Source organism: Canis lupus, chromosome 20, assembly GCF_048164855.1.
Source record: "Canis lupus baileyi chromosome 20, mCanLup2.hap1, whole genome shotgun sequence".
In the NCBI taxonomy this organism is placed as follows: Eukaryota; Metazoa; Chordata; class Mammalia; order Carnivora; family Canidae; genus Canis; species Canis lupus.
This window is the reverse complement of record NC_132857.1, coordinates 55929005-55949308: the sequence shown is the minus strand read 5'-3', so window position 1 is coordinate 55949308 and position 20304 is coordinate 55929005. Positions and strand designations below refer to the sequence as shown.

The 20304-nt window shown below is 46.2% G+C and overlaps 1 protein-coding gene across 18 annotated transcripts in view; it reads right to left on the bottom strand.

Annotated features, from left to right (window-relative positions):
• The window catches only part of LYPD6B (LY6/PLAUR domain containing 6B), a 165710-nt gene that overhangs the window by 34072 nt on the left and 111334 nt on the right, over window positions 1-20304 (bottom strand). For 11 of the 18 annotated variants that reach the window (XM_072789141.1, XM_072789158.1, XM_072789157.1 and 8 more), the window contains one exon: window positions 19118-19197. The gene's annotated coding sequence lies outside the window, so the exon portion shown is untranslated. Of the gene's footprint in view, window positions 1-19117; window positions 19198-19501; window positions 19645-20304 lie in introns of all 18 variants that reach the window. The other 7 variants (XM_072789152.1, XM_072789151.1, XM_072789154.1 and 4 more) reach the window with 2 other exon arrangements.

Sequence of the window (20304 nt, the reverse complement as noted above, 5' to 3'; positions counted from 1 at the left end):
AGAATGATTTACTGAAATGGAATGTATACTAGAAGCAGTGGGGAATAGGGTTTGAGAGGAAATTAAATAATCATGGAACTTTCAGAAGGTCGGTATCAGCAGCCGAGTTTTGGCCTTTCAGACAATGGGGCTATTTTTTAAAGGAGACGGACATGATAAATACAGAGGTAAGAGAGCTGATATGGTATTTGTACAGTAGAGGGTTAGAGGGGTAGAAGGTGGGAGGCAAAGAATCTGGGTTTCTGGAATCCAGGAGAGGGAGGATAGCAAAGGGCCGGCACAGTTCTGAAATGTGGGGATGGCTGTGCTTTACAGAATTCATCACCCACATTCGTTTGCACATCATTGACCAACAGCAAAGCTAAAAATACTCTGGTCATAAGGAGCAAGGCATGTAAAAGAGGAGAATGATTGGTGCTTTCAATTTTATAATGGATTAAGCCATTTTAGGTTGGTTGACTCAAAATTTGTAAAATTCGCTGTCTTCAGGATTGACGGAGGTAAAATTACCCGCATTTCTAGGCCTTATATTAGCGCAACTTTCTGCATTCTGTTGATCAAGTGAGCTGGAGGCGGCCCGCAGGCCTGTTGCAGTTCCAACACACGAAGGGGATTTGAGGAGGGTAGGGGCAACTCTGGGCCCCTCACCCACACTTAAATGAGAATAGGTCAGATTGTGTAAAATTGCTTTTATTATGATAAATCACAACATTTCATGTGGGTAAAGGGTTCCATAGTTTAAAACATCTGAAAAGCCCCTGATCTAGTTAAATCTCAGCCCAAACAGAGGAAGAAGCAGAGACAGGCCCCTGCAGTGCCTTTTCCAAGGTCACAGGGCAAGGAAGACCAACTGATGGGGCATTTTTTTTTTTTTTGGATGGGGCATTTTTGCACAGCAATGGAAACAATCAATCAAATGAAAAGGCAACCTACCCACGGAATGGGAGAAAACATTTGCAAACCAATGTCTGCTAAGACATTAATATCCAAAATATATAAGCAACTCATAACAACTCAATAGCAAAACACCAAATACTCCAATTAAAAAATTGCATCATTGGGGGAATACCAATCAAAACTGTAATGAGGTATCACCTCACCCCTGTAAGAATAGGTTTCCTCAGAAAGCAAGAGATAACCATCATAGGATCGGATGTGGAGAAAAGGGAACCCCGTTCACTGTTGGTGGAATGTAAATTGGCTCAGCCACTACAGAACAGTATGGAGGTTCCTCAAAAATTAAAAATAGAACTCCCATATGACCCAGTAATCCTACTTCTGGGAATATATTCAAAAGAAATGAAATCATTATCTTGAGGAGATATTTGCACTCCCACATTTATTGCAGCATTATTCACCACAGCCAAGATACAGAAACAACCAAAGTGCCCATCAATGGATGAATGAATTTTAAAAATGTGGTTTCCTGGAATATTTTTTCACCCGTATTATTGCATGTTATTATTGCATGTTATTCAGCCATAAAAATAGAAATCCTGCTATTTGTGACGTGAATCCAAGTGGGGGTACTATGCTAAGTGAAATAAGCCAGAAACGGACAAGTCCTGTATGCGACCACTTAGATATGGAACCTAAAAAAGTCAAAATAATAGAATCAGAGAGTAGAACGGTGGTTGCCAGGGGTTGGGTCAAGTAGAGGAAATGGGGAGATGCTGGCCCAAGGGCACAGTCTTCCACTTATAAGATTAATAACTTCTGGCACCGTAATGTAGAGCCTGGTGACCAGAGTTGATAATACTGAACTGCATATGTAAAATTTGCGAAGAGTAAATTTTGAGTGTTTTTCGCTAAATAAATAAATAAATAAATAAATAAATAAATAAATAAAAATAACAACCATGTGAGGTCACAATGGAGATGTTAACGGACAGGATGGTGGTCATCACCGCGCAACGGATAGATACATTCGCCAAACATCACACCCACGTTGGGCACCTGAACACGAGTCTGTCAATTTCATACACAATTTGTCAATTTGACCTCAGTAGGGCTGAGGGCGTGGGGGGAGAACTGGGGCAACTGAAACCTCAGAAAACAAAATTCATTTCATGGCCTTTGACATCCAGGCTTCGCCCAGGCCCTCTACGGAGCCTGTGGTGGATCCAGTCCCCGATGCCCCCATGCGGGCACCCACGCGGGCAAAGGCGGCGATGGGGACACATGGGGACACACTGGGCCAGAGTGCTGGGAGGTGCACGCCAGGACCCTGCTGGGGGTCCTCCCACCCACAAATGAAAATTAAGGCGCTTCTAATAAGGATCCAGTTGACACTTCCGGTCTGACTCATTCATATTTCAATATGCACTTATTTCTCCTTTCCCTTTCTTTTAGTTGCCTTTGGAAGACTATCTAAAGCCACCCCCCACCCCCACCACCCAAAAAATCCACCTTAAGAAAAGAGATGTGTGTGCCCTAAGGAGATAAAGAAGTACTGCGCGTTTGGAATTTCCACTGTTACAGAAGAATTATGACCCAGGAGCAGAGAATCGTTAAATCCGCTGGTTTCACTTGTACAACAGCACATAACATCGTACCCGCCACGGCACCGGCCGCTGAATCAGGGAGTTTAGAGGGAGAAGGCCCAGCAGAGCCCCTAGTAAATCTGTCTTTTTGTATTCTAATCATAAAAAGTATTCCCCTCACTTTCTCACACAGGGCCTGGCGTCGCCTTCACTGTGTTTATCAAGACAGACAAAGTGTCTTCACCGAAGCTTGAGCATTTCTCTTCTTTGACAGCAAACGCTGATTAAATCTTCCCAGAGAAGGCGTAGGCAGACCAGAATCCACCTTCTCGCCAGGCACAGAGGGACAGACTTTACAATTCTGGTATGTCCTCTCCTTATTCTCAAGAAAAACACACAAAAGGGATAGAATTTGGGGCGCCTGGGTGGCTCAGCCGGTTAAGCATCCGACTCTTGATTTCGACTCAGGTCTTTTTTTTTTTTTTTTCAAATCTTTTATTTTATTTTATTTTTATTTATTTATGATAGTCACACACACAGAGAGAGAGAGAGAGAGAGAGAGGCAGAGACACAGGCAGAGGGAGAAGCAGGCTCCATGCACTGGGAGCCCGACATGGGATTTGATCCCCGGTCTCCAGGATCACGCCCTGGGCCAAAGGCAGGCGCCAAACCACTGCGCCACCCAGGGATCCCTTGACTCAGGTCTTGATCTCAGGAGCGAGAGTTCAAGCCCTGCATTGGGCTCCATGCTGGTGGAGCGCTGCCTACTTTAGAGAAAAATAAATAAATAAATAAATAAAGTGATAGGATTTTGTGCAAAATGTCTACTGAAGACATAGCTGTCTCCATTTTAACTTAGGGTTCAACTATTTCTTACCAGTTTTGTGAATTAACTGACCTAACTACCTAAAAAACCCTAAAGTAACTACACTATTGACCGTAAATTTAGGAAAACTGGAGTGAACGCAGATGGTATACAAACCAACAGGGCTAGTCTGAGCTGCCCTCACAGGCCCGCTTCAGGGTGGAGGATCCCCGGGGGGGGGGCCGTGGCTTTGCTTGCCCTGACATCAGTGGCTAGAGACATTTCCAAAGGGGTCTGTAAGTCTTGAAGTAACAACAGCCCTCTGCGCGCTGATGAACTCCCCCATATTGAGAATGCCCACTTTAAAGAAAATAACAAATCAGAATGACCTTTCCAGGGCTCCACAACACTGCAAGCAGAAACACATCCCAGTTGGAAATCTGGGGGAGAAAACGATGCGTGTGGCATACATACATGCTGCTCTGGGCAATAGAGCCCGGTTGGTGTGGTTTTGTTTTTTTTAATCACTACTGTCAGAAATGTAAAATCTCCTTAAAATGCGGGATGCAGCTCTCTGTGCTTCATGAGCAAAGCAACGTGGAAGCTCCAGGTCTTACGCTGCAACACGGTTACCAGCACTGTGGGCTCGCCAACAGGCCCTGAGGTGGCTGGACTTGTAAAATACCTCCCGGTGCCTCTGAAGGTCATCTGCGTAACTGCAGAGCTTTCCAGTCCCCATTGAAGACCTATAATTGTGCCAGGATAAGGTGATAGGCTCTCCAAAACCCGGTCTGGTGACTGGATGCACAAACCTCCCTTCCATATTCCTGAACAATGGCACTTCAGGGGCACCCGGGGGGGCTCAGGGCGTGACCCCAGGGTCCTGGGATCGAGTCCCACATCGGGCTCCCCGCAGGGAGCCTGCTTCTCCCTCTGCCCCTCTCTCTGTCTCTCATGAATAAATAAATAAAATCTAAAAACAAAACAAAACACAACAGCACTCGAGCATCGAGCATCGTTGTGGGAAGGGGAAGCGGGTCCCCTGCATGCGCTTCTCTGTCTTACCTGCCGCCAGTCAGTGATTCTGGAATCGCTGAGCACAGCCAGATGCCCTTTCCTGGCCTCCCAACTTGGGTATTTACAAATCGGCTAATTGGGAAACCCCAATCTCCCGACCAGTGTATGGCCAGACAAGAACGAAAACGGATAGATGTACGCTTTTATTCTAGAGCTGGATAGGAAAAGTAATTTCCGTCCCACTGAGCTCCAAAGGGCTCCTTTCATCCCGTCGGGGAAGGTGTGAAGCGCGCCTGGTGCAGACGGGCCTGGCCTCTGACAGGTTTATTGACCAGACCTTTCGGCCAGAGGAAGTGCGGGGAGGTACCTTTTGTTGAGAAAGAAGAATGTGCACCACCGACGGGCTTCCAGGACCTCATAAAAGAGTCATCTGGCTTAGAAGATCTTGTCTGCACCGTAGTAGTATCAGGAGGGAAGCCTTAAAGGCATCTCTCAAGTTAAAAGGAAAACAACATTTCAGAAGCAAGGGGAGTTGGCCTCCCGCGTGAAGCGAGGGGAGATGCAGGGTCTCTAACTTTGACAGACTCCGCTCCATGGAGAGGGGTTGGCGCCTGCACAGCTTCCGCACTTCCGCTGTTTGTCGTGGGCTGAAGAACGGGGCAATGTTTAGGGAGCAATGTTCGGTCTCATCTGAGCAGGGCAGGAGAGGGTAAAATGACAGGAAACGGAGTTAATTTTGCACGGACCTCTGGCTGACGGCGCTGGCAAGCTGCTGTCTTTATGCTGCTCTACAATTTCAATAAAGCTCCGACATTACCACGTGGCAATAAAGGGAGGAGCGCGAGCCCCTGTCGACGTGCTGCATCCTACGTTAAGAGGCTGTGCCGGAAGCCTCATCGCTTCCATTTAAATCCCTAGCCCCCCAGAAGAGCACCAGTCATTCTCAAGGTGTAGTTGGTTCTGGATTTAACTGGAGTCTGGAAACCCTTGTTCAGATCTGGAGCTTAGGCTTCTTTATTTTATTTTATTTTATTTTATTTTATTTTATTTTATTTTATTTTATTTTTAAGATTTTATCTGAGAGAGAGAAAGAGCACATGCGTGCACGTGCACACAAGCAGGGGGAGCTGCAGAGGGAGAGGCAGTCTCCCCTCTGACCCTGGGATCGTGACCTGGGCTGAAGGCAGACGCCCAACCAACTGAGCCCCCCAACACCACCGCCTGAGCTTAGGTTCTGGTCACCACTGGTAGAAACTGGTTAACTTGAGCAAGTTGCTGGACTTCTTAGAGTCTCAGTTTCCTCATGTGTACATCACGACAGCATCATCTAAATTTCACAGCTGCAGTGAGAAGGAAACGCCGAGAATTAAGGGAATGTTCCACAATGCCTGGCCTGTAGTAGGTGCTCGGAGGAAGGAGAGCGCGCCAGGCGGGGTCAGGAGTTGACATCGTGGGAGCTTTCTCCCAGCCGCGGTGCACACTGAGCTGAACCTCTCTATGCGTGTCCTCTAAACAGGCTCCGTGTTCCACCTGCTGGAGGCTCTCATTGCAGGGAAGGCACAACGAAGGGCCCGATGAGTGAGAGTCGGCGGGAGCATTGGTCACCTGTCCCAGCCCCTCACGGGTCCTGCGGCAAGGCTTCCTGCTACTGACGACTCCCAAAACGTCCACCCTCTAAGCCAAGAAGCAGGGCATGAGCTGATCCATTGCCCTTGGTCATTCACATCCATTTACCGTATAAAAAGCAACATGACAAAAAAAAAAAAAAAAGAAAGAGAGAGAGAGAGAGAGAGAGATGGGAAGAGGAGTAAGAGAAAGGAGGAAATGGCCAGATGGAAGAACAGTTAAGGTACTTGATTACAACAAACATCTCTTTCCTGCCAGGACACCAAACACAGGAGCCCAGCCAGCTCTGCAAGTTGCTACCTTAGCCAGTTGGCTGCATGTTTGATGGAAACCGAGGTCCAACAACAGACAAACAAAATCTCTCTCCCACCAAATGGGGAGTGGCCAGAAATGCGTGTGATGAAAATCGCTGTCGTGGGGCCCCAGGTTTATTCTCTCCACGTGGCCTGGAATGCATTTACGCAGCTCCCGTGCTTGGGGGCTGGGTCCCTCACTACCAATGCTGCCAATTCCACCTGCGATCTAAAAATCAGGCCGTGCTTTTGCTTCCTCGTCTCTCCACATGTAATCACTGAGACACCATTTCTCACGCTTCCAGAAAAATGCAAACACGGCTCAACGGATCCACTTCCAATCTTCCCGTACAATTCAACTGAGGATGGAAGCAGCGAAGACACCTCAAAGAGGAGATGGCTGGACGTCGGAAGGCGTGGGGGTAATGGCTGTGTGTACAGAGGAAAGTCTCTTTGTAGTAGAGGTACTGTTGGCTTAAAGCACAGGCGCTACCCTAGTTGTAAAGTCTGTCACATATGCATCCTATATGACTGCATGTGACCTCCTTTAGGGTCATAGTATTCCTGCCCTCTGTAGAAGCCATGGGGTGGCCGTCATGCTACGATGTAGATAACTATCAGACATGTCCTGCCAATCATCTCTGGTCATCTAATGAGCCCGAATGTCCCTCCAAAGCCAAAAATCGACATAGTTTGGAAGACTGTAAGTCAAACAGTTAAGGTAAGGGCAAAAAAAATCAGTAGTTAATATGACCCGGTGCAAGCCACAGGTCTGGGAGTCAGGAGGTTATGGCAGGCAGAGGGACCTAGGCGCAGCAGGGGCTGGAATTGAAGCATCGGTCACTTGCCAATGGAGGCTTTATTCCTTTCTTTGAACGCTTTTCCATTCTTTGTAAAACTAATCATCAACTCCTTGAAGGATCCTCGAAGTAAAGACCTGAAGTCCCCTTCAATTCGCTGGTCCTTACTGGGGTTAATGGAGGAGGGATGAGAGGGGCAGGAGACGCATCCTGGACCAGTCGGTTGCACCGCTGAACTCAAGACACTCAAGACCCTCACGTGCTGGGACCCCTGGGGGGCTCAGCAGTTGAGTATCTGCCGTTGGCTCATGGGGTCGTGAGATCGAGTCCCGCATCGGGCTCCCCGCAGGGAGCCTGCTTCTCCCTCTGCCTGTGTCTCTGCCTCTCTTTCTGGGTCTCTCAGGAATAAATAAAAATCTTAAAAAAAAAAAAAATACCCTGTGTGCTGCATTAACTCAGACTAGAAACTGCTTCCCAGAGAAGAGCTCTGCCCTTTATGAATCCACACGTGGTCCGGGAGCTTTTGTGGCGCACGATGACTGGTCAGAGGGAGTACCTTGCTGCTGACCCCTTAGTATCAGGAGCCATATGGAAAATGAGGCAGAAATGAACAAAAGGGGAAAGAGTAGAGAAACTGAGCCCGCCGCAGGGAGCTGGGGTGCAGACCTGCGATTCAGAGTGGAGAGGGGCGATCCCAGGGCTGTGGGCTCTCACACAGATCATTGGGTTTTATTGTAGATCTGGGAAAGAAACCAACAGAGCAAATTTCAGTGGTAGGGAATTTCCTTCTTAAACCAGCACAGCCACTACTTCACCACCAATGGCTCTAATGTTCACATACTGCTCAATAGTGGAGAACAGCTCCGAAAAAAAAATTTTTGTTTTCAAAGCCTTTGCCTGCAATTCCTCTGTTACTGCAAACATGTGGCCTTTCTTGAGTCTCATTTCCCATCCTCTGGCCTCCATCCCCACCACCACGCACAACAACAGGCTTGAGGATACAGACTCTCTGGGAAGAAAAGAAAAAAAAAATCCAAGTTGGGGGAGAAGGAGGGGCAGCGGCGGGGGGGGGGGGGAAGCCTTCACATAAGAAATGAGAAAAACAGGATTCCTATCCTTGAGTTATAAAAACTGAAAGGTACGGGGAATTTTATGGACCCAGAAAGTGATGAAATGAAGAGAAAGACATCAAGTCTACCCAAAAGGTGATAAAATATTTTATTTGTTTTTTGGTTGTGAAAAAGAAAATAAATCATTAGGATGACTGTCAGAATGCCTCCAGGAGAAGGGCATTGAATAGGACTTGCCTATAAATGGTGTAGAGACTAATAAAGGAGTTGGGTTTTGTTTCCTTAGCATTGGTCTGGCGGAGTTTTCTGTTGCAACCCAGGAATCCGGGGCAGACGGTCCAAGCCCGCTGGCCGCAGGGCACGCAGATGCATTATTGCCTCTCCGGGCTGGCCCTGTCCGAGATCCCCCAAGCAGCTGCTCCCCACCTCTACCCGGATTCCCCCTGAACACGGGTGCTGTGGGACATGTTGTCAGATGTCAGGGCTTCAGGATCATGGTTTGCTTTATTTTCATGATTACTGACTACACTTCATATATACCTGCCGATAAAACAGGGTTGAGGCGGGCCAGAGGGGTTGGCCCTATTCCTCTTGGTCCTACAAATTCCAGACAAAGAAGGCAAGGTTCCTGTCCCAAACAGCTCAGTCTAAGGGGCCTTGGAGTAATTCTGATATTGCTTAATGAGGCATTTCCAGAGCCCGAAAGGCAGAGAACGGTGACAGAGTACCTGTTTTATAAAAGCGACTGTTGATTTTATTTAAACCCGGGGCAGGACTAGTCAAGAATCTGTAAAAGAGGCAGGATTTTCAGCGACCTCACAAACTTGCATTCCGCATTTTGCCTTGAATATTTTCTCCCCCTTTTCTACGTGTCAAGCGCTCCTATAAACATGTGATGGCTCAACTAAGTCTTAAACGTTAAGACTCAGAACTAAGTTTCTCTAAATTTGTACTGAGCATCAAGAACCCAGAAATCAACTGAACCTTGGAATGAACTGGAACTAAACATACATGCCGGTCAATAGTCCTCTCCACAACTACCCATATAACCAAATTCGATGTGGGACAATTAAGGCTCATGATTGTCATCCAAATCATATACAACAGGACCCAAGAACAGGGCCGAGAACAGTAGGGCGGCGTGGTAGGGGACTGCTCGTATCCGTACAATGGAAAGAACTCCAGCGGCCTTGCATCTACGACGGCACACACCTTCTTAACCGTCAAGGAGCCCTCCCGACCATCACAAGGACAAGGCCCTAAAGTGGCTTTACTGAGATCGCCACTGACCACTCCGTGATCACTCCGCAGCACCACTTAGAAGGAACAGGCAAAGGGTGCTCCCAAGTCACTACTCATTTGCTTGCCTACCTTTAGGCTTTAGATCCACATGGGCAGGCTGGGGGTCTGCTAACTCACATGATCCTTCTACAATGACCATTATTATGATGGCCACTTTCGACCACATCAGACCATTCAAGGTCTCAAATAGACACATGGCTGACAAGCTGGACCGATGGAGGATTTTTCCAGAATGCGACATGACTCCATGTCCAAGGTACGTTTATATAAACGGCTACCTTGGCCCTAGACTCACTGCCTGAAGATTCTTACTCATTTGGAACCAACATGAGCCAGCCTGGATGACTCAGGGGAATGGTAATGATGGGATGAGTAATCGTTCTCTTGAAGTCACTAGTTAGGATAAAAGCAGTTGTTCATTACCTGACGGGACAGGTTTCTCAGGCTGGCCAAAAACCCAACAAATAAATCAATGTCACTTTCCTCCCTAACATCTTAAAACTCTCTATTTAAAGTGTGCATCTCAGCTTCACAGTTCAAGGAAAGCTATCCACAGCATTATCCATTCGGCCTCTCCCTTCCTGAGGAGACAGGGGAGACGTGGCGGAGAGGACATCGGCCAAGAAAAATCCTATAGGAACAGCACCTGGCTCTCTGCTCTTGGTCACTGCCTCGGTTGTTTTAGGAATATTTTATATAAAACTAATGCGACGCTTTATTCTAACAGAGGAAACACACACGCTGACACGCAAGAGCTTCGAACGTGGCAGTTGATTTTAAAGACTTGAAAATTGAAAATCTGTCCCTCTCAGAGTATAACCAACCCCAGGAGTAAGCCCATAAATGCATTAGGGATCCTCATTGCCTAATTAATCCGCATCTCCCCACTCTTTTCCAAGTTGCATTACCCTAATTTACTCTTTGGGGAGTGATATGTTAAAATACGGTTTACTTGTGACTCAGAAAGAAATAAGTCCTGGGGAGCGAATGCACGGAATAGTGAACATAGACGATAATACAGTATTATAATCAAACTTGCTGAAAGACTAAATCTTAATTTAATCCAACCACTGAAAGGAGACAGTAATTCTGCAACATCATTGAGATGCTAACTATGGGTACAACAGCCATCATATCACAATATATAAATACGTCAACATGTTGTACAGCTTCAATTTATACAATGTCATATGTCAAACATATTTCAACTAAAGATTTAAAGATATGATTTACTTCCAAATGAAATGCTACTAAAGAGTTAAATCTCCCTCTGTGTCTCTGCCTTTCTCTCTCTCTCTCTCTTTCATGAATAAATAAAATCTTTAAAAAACAAAAAAATGGGGCTCCTGGGTAGCTCAGTGGTTGAGTGTCTGCCTTTGGCTCAGGGTGTGACCCCGAGGTCCCGGGATCGAGTCCCGCATCGGGCTCCTGCAGGGAGCTTGCTTCTCCCTCTGCCTGTGTCTCTGCCTCTCTCTCTGTCTTTCATGAATAAATAAAATCTTTAAAAAAAAAGATAAAAAATAAACTGATTTAACAGATGGCAAGTAACTATCTACATTATTCTCTCCTATTAGAGTTCCTTCGGATAGTAGCTGAATAGGCTTACACTAGGTGTGATTTTGGTGATAATCTGATCGTATGTATTGCTGAGGCTACAAAGCAGAGTTCTGGAACAAGGCTTGACCACACGCCCGATCAAGGTACACCTGAAGAGAACAGCAGAACACAAGCAAGGTGCCTGTGATCGCGTTCACGCTGTAGGTAACATCACTGTCCACGCACGTCGACTCATCCTCCATCTGGTGGCACCACGCCGGGGGCTCATCAGATCTGCCACACTGAAGGTGGTTACACCTTTTTTTGCCCTTTTATCCCCCAGCAGGGACCCACATTTGGAGAAAGCGAGGAAACCTGGCTAAGAAGTAGACAGGACTTGACGTTCACAGGGTAAGTATGGAATGTGATCACGGTGAAAACAGGAGAATCGTGCATGGACTTGCCATGTTTAGACATAGAGGAAGTTTTCGTGTCTACTCTAGAAAGACTTCTTGAAGGTGAAATTTCGAGAGCTGCTTAAGGTTAAATTCGGAAAGCTGTGCTTTAGTTGGTTGGACTGCTAATAGCAGCCTTCCTGCCACCAAAGAGCCACGGAGGATGATAAGGAAGTTGCCAAAGCGCCTGGTGCTATGTGGGTTAGAAGCTGAGAAATGCATGTGCAGACGGGTACACATGCATCCTAACCATTTAAAATGCCTTCTTCAGCTCAGACTACCTTGCCAAGAGCCAGCCTAGAGCAAAGTCCTTCCTCTTCTTTTTTTTTTTTTTAACTCCCTTTCAGTGTTTATTATTAAGCAATCATCTTCACTGGTAGGGAAAAAAAAAAGGAGGGGCTCACACAAACTTTCAGGCATTGTCTTCCTACAACATTGGTCGTAAAACCCATGAGAAAGGGGAACAATGACACCCAGCCATCCTAGGCTGAGTCAACATGCAGGTAACCAGCATGTCTGAAATGTCCTCTGCAGGGGTAAGGTGACTCAACCTCCCCTTCAGGAAAAATGAGGACTTCTAAAAAAAAAAAAAAAAAAGAAGACTTCTGCAGGTGCTCAAGGCCCCCGTGGTGAACCAGTTTTCAACGTGCACTCTCTCATCCCGTACACCACTGGCGCAGAAGGCCCAGCTGCCTCTTGCCACCTCCTCCATCCCCCACACTCACCTCCTATGCCTGGGGCCCACCATGTCCCCCCAAATAGGCCATGTTAGCCAGAGTCAAAGGAAAACTAATGTCCATCGACCAAGCCTACAGAAAAACAAAGGTGCAGGGCTTGGGAGTCCCGGTTGGCCAAACAGGTGGGAGCTAAAGGGGTACTGGACAGATCCATCCCAGGAAGCAATTAAGTTTATAGCCAGGAAAGAACAGCCCCAAAGGCCTTGGAAACAAAAGCAGCTTCCTCCCTGTGTCCGTTCTCTCATTCTGTCATAAAGGCAGGCTGGACTATTCAGTTGCAACCGCAGACAGTAAGGCACTGTTCAGAGAATGTCTGCTGCAGAGGCCTGCCGGTCGGGTTTTCATTTCTGTGCTAGGGGGTAAATGGTCCCAGCCCCATTCAAATCAGAGAAAAAGCAAGCAAGTATCCAAAAAGGAAGAAGTACTCAATGCAGGACATGATTATAAACTCTTTGGGATCAGCTGAAGGAAAAGACTATAAAGGTAACAGATTCCATTGATATGGGGAAAGCATCACTAGGATTTCTTGACAATCTTGATGTGGCCTTTAGGGAAGTTCCTGGTATGGGAAGGTATGATGGAAGGGGAGGGCCGCCAGCAGCCTCCTCCCCACCCCCATGTTCTGCTCTACCTAGGGGTGGGCAGGGGTGCCTGTGCCTGCTTAGAATGCCTATCCTCCAGCTCACATTCTAGCCAGAGACCGTATTAGGGTGAACATGAAGTTTCTCACCCGTGCAGAAGTTGTGGCAAACACCTCTGAGTCAAGGGAACAGTCAGCGATGCTAACCCGAGTCAGAAGCACAAGTATATCAGAAGGACGAGGCTACTTGCAGAGCCAAGAGGCAACAATGAGGTTGGATGGAGAGAAGATGCTAGACGGAGGGAAGGCGCTAGACGGAGGGAAGGGGCTAGACGGAGGGAAGGGGCTAGACGGAGGGAAGGTGCTAGACGGAGGGAAGGGGCTAGACGGAGGGAAGGGGCTAGATGGCTAGAATAACTGCCCCCAAGTCTTGGCCTGCGAGTCTCTCCCCAGTTCTAGTGGTAACTGGAAAGTCCTGGTCATACTAAGGAAGGGGCCATGGGCCAGTTCATCTGTGGTGAAGGGTAACCTTATAAATATTAGCGAAATGTGTCACTTTCCTTATGCCACCTGGGACCACCTGGAGATTGGACTGAATGTAGTTCCACAAACACTGGATAAAAGCATCCGTGAGCCTATCCTTTCCCTGGGGTCATCTTTAAATAATAAGCTAAAGAGATACATTCTTTCCTTTTGAGGTTAGGCCCTCTAATTACTGAAAGCCAAGAACAAGAGACTATCTGAGGGGCTAGGGAAGACACTGTTAAATATTCCCAATCTTCAAATGTCTCCCGAGAAGGTGACACCACGACCATAACATTAGCAGACGCCCACACGCACACATACACGCTCAGAGTTCCTCTCTGCTCCATGGGATCACGAGTGTCCTTACTCTCTCCAGTTAGGGTCTCCTACAACATAACTGGATCCATTTTTGGCCACGTGGGTATACCCAGGAAGGCTGGGTCCCTCTCCAAATAGCCCCCCCCCCCCCCCCCCGCCTCTAGAAAAACTACGTGCTCCAAGAGAGAACCTGCTAAGAGTCAGGAAGATTTCATTTCCATGAACCTGGGAAGCACTTGGGGTTAATGCAGACTCTGGAGCCAGCCTGCCCAGGTGGAACCCCAGTTCTTCCCCTTGGTAGCTTTGTGGCATTGGGGGGGGGATTCCTTAACCTCTCTGTGCCTTGGTTTTCTGACCCATAAAATGGGGATAAAAACAGTACATATTCATAAGACCGTATGATGACCAAATGCGTTATGACATATAAAGGACTTACAACGGTGTTTGGCGTTAGTAAGAATGATGCTAACATTTGCTGCTATCGTTGCTGTCGTTATTATTATATCACTGAGCACCTTACTCTCATACGGGCTGACAACACCATCCCTACTCCAGGAGGGTGTAAGACAAAAATAACTGTCAGATAAACTAATTTCCGATTGCTTTCATATCCAAGTTAAGACCCTAGGATAAATTTTACATGGCCATGAATTCTTGATTTTCTCTACTATTCTATTTTTCAACTCCCTTGTAGGCACCAGCTGAGTATGGCGGCATGAGGGATCCCAGCAGGCAAGACTAGCAGAGCCCAGCCCAAATTGCTGACCTGCAGAATCCAGAGCAAATAAAATGGTTATTGTTTTAAGCCACTGAGCTTCTGGTGGTTTCTTATTATGCAATAGATAACTGATACAGAGCCCTGAACACATGAGGCTTTATTATCAACAGCATTTCCAACACAAACATTTGCAAGAAACCAGGCCACTTATCTGTCTGTCAACAGGCTTACCAACTACCACATGGTGCTGCCAAGCTCTCAATCCCACCCACCTAGGGCCACCAAGGCCACCACAGTCAGCATAATACCTTGGGAAAAGCGAAGGCTGATTAATGATCAAATCTGGGGAGACAGAGGCAAGCTTTCTGTGCCAAATAAGTACAAAACTATGTCTCTGTGGAGAGGGATGGAATGGAAACACAGGATTTGGTTATTTTTTGTCCATAATACAAATCCAGGGTGCAAAATGGAAGATCCGGCTTCCTTGTAAGTAGCTTTATACCGTGCATCTTCAGTATTGCACAATGAAGTAGGTAGACACCTTCAAGGTAGGAGCAAACCAACTCAAGGACCACATGACCAAGTGGGAATCCGGGAGAGCCGGTCAGACCCAACCATGTAATCCCCGTGGTCCAAGAAAGCAGGGAGCCCAGAACATCTTCATTTTTTCTGCTGGTCACACAAGAGAATGATGATATCCCAAGCTTTGATTTTGCTGTGACCTAAGCAAAAAAACTCTCTCTCGACCCACAACACAAAGGGAAAAAGTACCAAGTTCCATAGATCAGTGTTCTATCATGTGTAACATGTGGGAAGAACTGATAATTGACTCTGTAGGAAAATCACTCTGAACACATTAGGAGAAATTTCAGAAGCTTAAGTTCCTGTCTATTAAAAGCAAAGCCACATTTTGATGGCTAAGTAATATTCCATTATATTTGTATACACACACACACACCTTCTATATCCATTCATCTGCCGACGGACATCTGGGCTCTTTCCATAGTTTGGCTATTGTGGATATTGCTGCTATGAACATTGGGGTGTAGGTGCCCCTTTGGGTCACTACCTTTGTATCTTTGGGGTAAATACCTAGTTGTGCAATTGCTGGAACTGGAGGGTATTATGCTGAGTGAAATAAGTCAATGAAAGAAAGACAATTATCATGTGGTTTCACTCATATGTGGAATATAAGGAACAGTGCAGAGGATCATTGGGGAAAGGAGGGAAACCTGAATGGGAGGAAATCAGAGAGGGAGACAAACCATGAGAGATTCTTAACTCTAGGGAACTGAGGCCTGCTGGAGGGGAGGGGAGTGGAGGATGGGGTAACTGGGTGATGGGCATTAAGGAGGGCACGTGATGTGACGAGCACTGGGTGTTATATACAGCTGATGAATTACTGACCACAATATCTGAAACTGATGCTCTATATGTTGGCTAATTGAATTTAAATTTAAAAAAAAGCAAAGTCACCACATGTAAATGAAAACAATCTTATTAATCTGATAAGTTGGATGACCCACAGTGCTAGGGGTGAAGACCAGTAGCATTCATCTGTATTTGTTTATTCCCTCCGTATTTGTTGAGCACATACTCTGTAGCATGTAGTTTTGTGGGGGTCTAGGTATGAGAGAGTTGGGGCAGGGGGAAAGCCGAGAAATGAAGACAGCAAAAATGATATGAAAGTAGTTAAAGACATCTCACGTTCCAAGGGCTTATAGTTCTGGTCATCTTGAAACACAAAATTCCCTGCCTGAAGCAATTCAGAGTAACCCAGCTGAGGCCAACCCAAATTGCTGCATCAATTGAAACTCATCAGGTTATAAGTCAAGAGAGTTCAGAAAACTCCTGATTTCATGGAACCATAGATCTCACTAGATGTAACTGGTTCACAGATAAAGATGCTAAAATGAGGTAATTTACCCAAGGACTCACAACTGGTTTTAGTGCAGAGCCACATCTGGGTCTTCTGGGCTCCAGGCCAGCAGGACTTCCACCAACCTAGAGAGACCCCTCTCAAGATATAAGGTGTTTACACTGTGAGGTGGCATAGCCACTCCACTGTTCCGACCACCTGGCAGTAGACCAATACCAGCTCCCCAAAGCAGCGGGCACAAACCCTGCACTTGGGGTGCCTGGGAGGCTCAGTCGGTTGGGCCTCCGACTCTTGATTTCAGCTCAAGTCATGATCTCAGGGTCATGGGATCGAGCCCTGCATCAGGCTCCATGCTCGGGGGAAGTGTGCTGGAGATTCTCACTCTCACTCTGTCCCCCCTGACCCTCATACATGTTCTCTCTCACTCACTCTGAAATAAATAAACCTTTAAAAAAGAAAGAAAGAAAGAAAGAAAGAAAGAAAGAAAGAAAGAAAGAAAGAAAGAAAGAAAGAAAGAAAGAAAGAAAGAGGGAGGAAGAAAGAAAGAAAGAAAGAAAGAAAGAAAGAGAAAGAAAGAAAGAAAGAAAGAAAGAAAGAAAGAAAGAAAGAAAGAAAGAAAGAAAGAAAGAAAGAAAGAAAGAAATTGCACTTGTCACATGGGAGAAACTCAAGGATACAACTTCTTGTGGAATAAACTTAAGAGCCCTCTAATGAGTGCTCAAGCGGCCATTATAGGCTTATAAGACAGAGGCACAAGAAAATACTTGTTAGATTTAAATTTCATAACTTAAATATGTAGAAACTATGTGAACAAACTACACAAAGGTCAAAAATAGTAGCAAAACACACCAACATGGTCATGACTATAAAGATGGCTTTAAAAAATAAAAAAAAACTGGGTGAGTTTTTTTCTTCATTCCTTTTGCTGTTCCCTATAGGCCAAATATTCTTTAACATTCTTGAACTATTTATATATTGTTTACTGTTCTGGCTACCTCGATGCAGAAGAGACACAATGTCAATGGTGGCCAGAGGGCAAAGGGCATGTGTGCAGGGGCAAGGGGGACAGTCAAGTGGGGGGGCCAGCCCTGAATAGCTGCATGTGGGTCAAAGCCTCAACGTGCTTGGCTCCTCCTCTGGCTGCTCAGTCATATTCCTGATCTGCTCCTTTGGGCTTGGCTATCCAACTTTGGGCAACTTACCGATTTTCTTTGAACTTCAGTCTCCGTGGAGTGCCTAGGCGGCTTAGTCAGTTAAGCATCAGACTCTTGATTTTGGTTCAGGTCCTGAACTCAGGGTCCTGAGATCGGGCTCCACACTCACTGGGGAGCCTGCTTGAGTTCTTTTCCTCTGCCCCCCTTTTGCACAAGTGCGCGCAAATATGTATACTCTCCTTCTCAAACAAGTAAGTCAATCCTTCAGCCTCAGTTTCCTCAACCCTAAAAGGCAGATATTAATAGGACCTTTTTCACAGGAAGGCCACGCAGGTTGGAAATAATGCAAACAGAACGTTTAGTCTAGCGCCTGGCAGATGACAGCTGTCATGATGACAGTGATAGAGATGGCTAATATCACAGTTATTATTTTTTATTGCCATTGTTATCATTATTATTATGATTATCAGCATCATGATGTTCCTAACACTGTGTTTAACACTGTAACTAAAAAGGCATGAAGTTTCCTTGCTTTGGAAGACGGCCCAGTGCTCTCCATGCGTCTCATTACTGGACCATCCCTTCTCTAATCTCCACACTCTCCGGGTTTATTAATATCTAGTAGACTTTTCAGATGAAGTAACAGCTTGCACACCACCCAATATGCCCGGAGGGAAATAGTGATAACATACAGATTCCTACTTGTTTTCTTGGGCCTAATTAAGAGAATACAATGTCATCCTTTTAAAAAAGGGCAAGCAGTAAACCACCTGAGTAGATACTCTACAGAATTCTGTTTTGTGCTTGAAACTTGTAATTATCTCCTACAAATATGGGTGCTAATAATTCTATCCGCTCTTTAGACAAGAAACAAGAAGATTTTTGGCTCCAAATCAGCTCACGATCTCAGACAACTTCCTGTGGAGGCCGCCTCCCTCAGCCCCTAGACTCAAGGTGGGAGGTCTGTTTGTGGGGTGGGGTAGGGGGGGCTCCGAGCTGGTTGCTGATAGCCCCCACCAGGAGGAAGGCTCCTCAGCAGACCAGTCTCAGGTCCCTGGAGCCTCAAGAAGACATTCCCTGGCCTTGACAGCCTGCCCAGAGAAAATCAGATCACAGATTCAGTTTTTTCACTGAGAAAATAGAGACGGGTCCAACAACCGAACCTGGTCAACTTGCGTATTAAACGTCACACCTAAAACCGAAAAGGCAAGTGAATGAAGTAAAAAGCGGTCATGGGTAAAACATACAACTTTAAACATGCCCAAATAGATGCTGCCGCCTCTTCTCTGTGGGGGTAACACTTTCATCTTATTTTGGATCAGGAAAAATGTTCTAATCCTTAACATTTAAATGTCCTATAATTACAAATGCTCGATAATTAGTGAATGCACTTCCTAAGTAAGAGTTAGCAATGGTTTTCATTTGATCTAGACACTTCTGAGCATCATTTCCTATCCTCCACTAATTCCTGCCCCCATTGCTGGGATAGTAACTCTGGAACATTCTCTTGTAACTGACTAAAGTCATGCATTATGTGGGAAACAGAGGAGTCTTTCATCTACTAACCATTCCCTGGACATGGGCACCCCCTCTTTGGGTTCACCAGAAATATGACTTGAGCCAAAATCTGCCTACCAAATCCCAGGACTACAGGGAGCAGCACAGAGTTCAGGATGGGCTAGGACACCTGGCAAATGACTCAGGAAACTGGCAAAAGACAGTCCCAAGATGTTCCAGAGTCCGCCTGGATCCCCCATCGCCTGACCTGCAGCTCCCAAACGAAAAGCCAAAGATTGTCCCTAATCGCTCCCGTTCTTACCTCATGAGAGAGAGCGCGGCCGTCAGGCTCCTCTCTCCAACTGACCGTGACGAGGTCTGCGCCCAAGCAAAGTAGCCAGCCTACCAAAGGTAAAAAGATAAAGTAAGAACGGCTGCAGGGGATGAGTTACATTCTTCAACAACTGGAATGTTCTCTAGCAAACAGCAGGCCTCTGGATGTTTGGAGACCTTTCAGCCTACAACAGCAGCAATATAAAATCCCTGGAATCAAGTCGGGTGGGGCTGTTAAAGCTGCAGAGAGTGAGCTACCCATTTATGAACACACACCTGGGGCCCATCTAATTGGGAATGATAATCACTGGTGAAATCAGGGACCTCATCACACCCCCTGCAAGGTGCTGGCGGACCTCCGTATAACACTTACCTGTACCAGGGTGTGTTGGCGGGTCAGAGCATTCACACACTGAACGCGTCCGCGCACAATGAAGACTCTATGCCGTGGAAATAAGCCCGCTCTGGAAGACAGCCCTACCAGCTGATGAAAGGATGACAACATGGAATTTGAACCTAGATGAGGCGGCGGGAGGGAAATGTAATCATCTTCTACACGCATTCAAAGCAGCAAATGTAGAAGACCGCAATTATGGCCCATTTTAAGGAAATTCTATTGTGTATTTATAGCCCTAAACTGTGATGGTTAACTTTGGGCTTAATCAACTGACTGGGCTATGGCCCCCAGTTCTTTGGTCAAACACAAGTCTAGATGTTGTTGTAGAGGCATTTTTAGATGTGATTAACATTTAAATCAGGAGATTTTGAGTGGAGCAGATTACCCCTCGAAGCATGCATGCATGGGCCTCATCCGACCAGTTGAGGCCTCAAGAGAAAAGGTGAGGTTCCCTTAGGAAGAGGGATCTCTGCCTCAGTGCAGCCTTTGGACTCACAGCTGTGACATCAACTCTTCCTGGATCTCCAGCCAGCCCTGTAAATCCTAGACTTGCCTGCTTCCATATCATGGGTGGCAATTCTTTATTTTTAATTTTTTTTTTGGGGGGGTGGCAATTCTTTAAAATCAATTTTTATCTATCGATCAAAATCACTAGACACACACACACACTCCCTATTGGTCAGGATTCTCTGGAGAACCTTAATTCACCACCTAATGCCAAGAAAGAACGCATCAACTTACAAGGTGAGTATACAATGTGAAGAAGACAACACAGAAGA